Raw genomic sequence first — 5,000 nt, 5'->3', positions numbered from 1 at the left:
TAGGTTGGAAAGTTTTTTGCCGAGATTAAGGTCATTTAAATTGATTCATATTTGAAGGACGAGTTTTCTGGCCAAATATTGAAATAGATGTTTTTCATTGTTATTAGCTGGATTTCGTCTAATGAAAATGTGATTTTTTTTTGTTACAGCGAATATATTATTATATGAATTGCGTTATGATAACCTGGTTTTGCAGTGATGAAAAAAGGTGTTACGTAACAGCTTGTAAAACCGTTATCGGGATTGGGGAAATTATCAGTTTAGTGATTACCGTATGATTAGCATCGTTAATTTTCAAGGTTTTGAAGAGCATCCTTTCCTGCCCAATGGACCACCATCTTAACCCACTCAATCCTAGAGACTTTTGCTACTTTTCAAACTTTATTAAAAATGAGTCTGTACATAGATAGTTTTATTCAGCTATCATTAACATGCAAAAACTAAAAACATTAGCTTTGATACTACGCCTATAATTTGTCTCATAAAAATGTAATAAATAGGCATGGGGTAAAAGTAGCCCTGGTAAACTACGGATATTGTCGGTGTTAGGGTTGAGTGAGTTAAAAACTTGTAAAGGATGTTCTATCTACGTAATATGTGTTAGTAATAACCAGCTAACTGTACCTAGTACTCCGGAAAAAAACAAAACAAAACATGTATTTAAACATTTGGCCAGAAAACTCGTCCTTCAAATATCGATCGATTTAAATGACCCTCAACTTGGAAAAAAACTCTCAAACCTGGGACTTTATTAAAGACCTCGCGAAGTCCCAGGTTCGAGAGGTTTTGCCAAGATTAGAGTCATTTAAATCAATGATATTTGAAAGATGAGTTTTCTGGCCAAATTTTTAAAATACATGTTTTTTATTTCTCTCCAGATTTCGGCCGTTAATTGGTTCATATAAAAGGAAATATTGATTTGAACAGCATCTACAACGTGATGTCATAAATAGTTTATCGCTGATATCCGTCTATCGTTTTGACCCTTACAAATCAATCAATTCACTAGCTAATATATTACACTTGTGCGGCCATGTGGTCTAGTGACGTGACACTCGCTTTCGGATTGGAAGGTTTGGGTTAAAGTATCGCTCGGTGCATAGTTTAGTCCTTGGAAAGGGCTCTTTACTCACATTCTCTCACCGTACTCGGGTGTAAAATGAGTACCTGGCCGTTAACAGCGTTGTCTATATGTAATACATGTATCGCCTAACAGGTGTCATGCCCCGTCCTAAATGTTAAATGTTGCTGTTGACGAGGGACACTTGTAAAGCGCTTTGAGCACGTTTAATTGATATTGCCCTATATAAAAGCTTAATTAAAAAAAAAAAAGTTACATGATTTATAGAGAAAATCAATTTACAGATTTAGTCATAATAATATTATATTATGATTTTTTTTTGCTTGTTCAACCTAAACGTCATTACAAATACTCCAGCAAACAGCCCTATACGACTAGTCTTTTCATTGTTCAAGGATTTGACATAGTCAGTCTTGTCTTTCTATCTTTAAAAAGTAGTTCAAGCATTATTATTTCTATGTGTGCAACATAGGAAAAGGTTCGAATACAATTTGGGTCAAAGATCAACCATGAGTCTCATATTATTATGCACAGCGGCTATGTGGTCTTGTGGTATGACACTATGACGCTTTCGGATCGGAAAGTCCTGGGTTCGAGTCTCGCTCGGCGCTTAGTTGAATCTCACATTCTTCCATTGTACTCAGGTGTAAAATGAATACCTGGCCGTTAACAGCGCTGTCTCCATCCGAAAAAAAAAAAATAATTGTAATATCAGCAAACAGGCGGCATGTCCCGTCCTAAATGTTAATTGTTGCTGTTGGCGAAGACCCCTTGTAAAGCGCTTTGAGCACGTTTAGGGGGTATTGCGCTATATAAAAAGCTCAATTTTAAATATTTTTTTACACACACACACACACACACACACACACACATATATATATATATCACACACACACACACACATATATATATATATATATATATATATATATATATATATATATATATATATGTGTGTGTGTGTGTGTGTACACGTCGCTTTCTGTATTTGACGTACCATTCCATCCACGCTAAGCGAAATAAAAGCTCATTGTGTCTGTTAGACATAATATTGGAAAATCATAGTATGAAGAATGTAGTTGACGTCACTCGGGCCTTTGTTATTGTTTTTTTTTTTTTTGCCATCCACGTTTATGATTAATTCTCACTTAACTGTATTATCCAGATTATAAAAGGTCATGAATATTTCATACCCTCATAACATCGGTTGGCTTTCAGAGATCCCTTTTTTAAATTCTAAAATAATGTGTTATAATAATGATCTGGAAAATCCACGGAGGAAATAAAACTACGTGTTTCATGACTCTATCTATGCATGGGAAAATCACATCAAATCACTCTAGCAAGAGTTGTCAGATTGCTTTATTAATACCTTTGTGTTTTTGGTTACAAATAATTAGCCTATCATTATGGCGAAAATGCGTGTCCACTTGACATGTAGACATAGTGTGGTGTGTATTATGATTATCAATCCTAATTTGTGACCCATCGTCTCAAAACGTTATTATGTCGGAACGAACCAGATGCCTAAAAGCCGAATGATGTTAAAACTGGTCAAAAATATAAAATGTCCTAAAATATGGTTGCCATTCTCCTCAATAAAACATACAAACTCAACACATGTCTGACATTTCTGGCTATAAATTCAATTTTCAACATCTTTACCTTTGCGACTTAATATCGTTTTGAGGCGAAGGGTCACATTTGTGACCAGCCGTCTCAAAACGGTATTAAGACAGGGTAAAAGTCAACGAATCTTTGTCGGTTTGCTTTAGAACTAGATTTTAAAGGGTCAATCCCCTGCGATTGATACAGTACAGCAACGTAAGAAACGTATGGAGTTGATTAGAATTAGTGATAAGAGATAACGTCCGACCTGAATTGCTCATTAAAAATCGTTCTTTGGATCGTTTGACGTACATGGTGACGAAATGATGTCACGTGTTTAATTCTGTTTTCTTTTTTTTATTACTTAGAATATTTGTGACCAGTTGTCACAAAACGGTATTAATTCGGACTGAAACAGCTGCTTAAAATTGTAATTACTATTAAGCTTTTCTTATAACGTTTGAGTAAGAATTCGTTAGGATCTCCATTAAGGAAAGCGAGTTTTGTTTTTTCGGCTATGGGGTCTTGTGGTATGAAACTATTGGATCGAAAGTCCTGGTTTCTAGTCCCGCTCTGAGCGGCTCTTAGTTGAGCCCTTGGAAAAGTCTCTTTAATCACAGGTGTAAAATGATTACCTGGCCTTGAACAGCATTGTCTGTGTCTTTTAAAAAATGTAATATCGCCTAATCGGCGTCACGTCTCGTTCTAGATGATACGTGTTACTGTTGGTCAGAGACCCTCTGTAAAGAGCTTTGTTTGAGCACGTTTAGTGGATATTGCACTATAGTAAAGCTCAAGTTTTCTTTGTGCGCTCAAAACCTCTGTCTATTTAGGGGTAGATGCGCGTTATAAATTTTTATCATTATTATGTCTCTAACTACATGTTTAGTATTGCTGTTGGCTGACGACCCATTGTAAAGCGCTTTGAGCACGTTTAGTGGATATAACGCTTTAGAAATTGTCGAGTTTTTATTTTTTTTAATTAAAAAAAAACATTTTTTGGGTTTTTAAAAATTTAAGCTTCATTCAAAATACTTAAATCGCCTCATTTTAGTCATTTTGTTTTAAAACTCAGTTTTCGATATAAGGGGGTTGATGTGGCGGCAGGGTTACGGCACTGTGATCTGGAAGGTACGAGGTTCGAGCCCTCCTTCAGGCACTTTCGTTTTTTTTCCTTGGGCAAGATTATTAACCCCCAGTTTGCTCACTTTGGACGATATAGATAGATTGAAGATGACGTCACTCTGGTCTTTGTTATTATTATTAATATATATATTTTTCCATCCGCGTTTATGATTAATTCTCACTAAACTGTATTAACCAGACTATAAACGTTTAAGGTTACACATAGTTTTGTGTGTTGGTCCGCTATATTTCCGGATGGCAATGTTGTGAGCTTCTTAGACAAGCGCACACTATCTCTACGTGATTCCTGTTAACTTTAGACGTTTGTTTGCTCGGTTGTCTATAGATAGTATGCGCTCTGCTAAGAAGCTCACAACATTGCCACCGGGAAGTATAACGGACCGACACACAAATCTCTATGTAACCATGAACTTTTATAGTCTGGATAATACAGTTTAGTGAGAATTACTCTTAAACGTGGATGGCAAAAAACAATACCAAAGACCAGAATGACGTCATCTTCGTTCTATCTATAATAATATTCCTTCGTGGAATGTGCGTGGAAGGGCGTCATTTATATTTATTTTTCCGACTTAATATTGCGCGTTATGCAGTCTAGTGGTATGACACTCGAGTTGTGTATAGTTGAGTCCTTGGAAAATGCTCTTTATTCTCATTCTCTCACCGAACTCAGGTGTAAAATGAGTACCTGGCCGTTAACAGCGTGGTCTCCCTCCGTCTTAAAAATTGTAATATTATCGCATAGTAGGTGTCATGTCTTGTCCTACATGCTGAGTGTTGGCTCGGGATCCCTTGTAAAGCGCAAAGAGCATATTTTAGTGGATATTGCGCTGAATCGATAAAGCTCAAAGCTCATTAACATCAAATTGACACGGTGGGTCACATTAGATATAAAGTATCCTTTATAATAATAATATAATAATAATAATAAATTCCCTTTATTCATCCCTAAGGAGAAATTTTTCTTTAGGGTCCATTCCAAGGGAAGACTGGAATAACCCAGGCGTCAGCCGCAGTGCAGCGCCGCAAAGTGAGCTAAGGCAAGGTGACTTGCTCAAGGCCACACAACGCGGCGGGTAGTCGAACTCGGTACGTTTCGTGTACGAAGCAAAGACCGTATCGCTGAGCCACGCTGTCCCATAATGTTATCGCTGTCCCTTTATGT

At 36.7% G+C, this 5,000-nt stretch overlaps 1 protein-coding gene across 3 annotated transcripts in view; it reads left to right on the top strand.

Moving 5' to 3' along the window:
• The window catches only part of LOC144970073 (solute carrier family 12 member 9-like), a 92,264-nt gene that overhangs the window by 55,521 nt on the left and 31,743 nt on the right, over window positions 1-5,000 (top strand). The gene's annotated exons all lie outside the window — the stretch shown is intronic.

Source organism: Berghia stephanieae, chromosome 4 (assembly GCF_034508935.2).
Source record: "Berghia stephanieae isolate SIO BIC M18660-M18661 chromosome 4, UCSD_Bste_1.3, whole genome shotgun sequence".
Classification (NCBI taxonomy): domain Eukaryota; kingdom Metazoa; phylum Mollusca; class Gastropoda; order Nudibranchia; family Aeolidiidae; genus Berghia; species Berghia stephanieae.
Note: the sequence above shows the minus strand (reverse complement) of the source record. Positions and strands in the feature narration are given on the sequence as shown.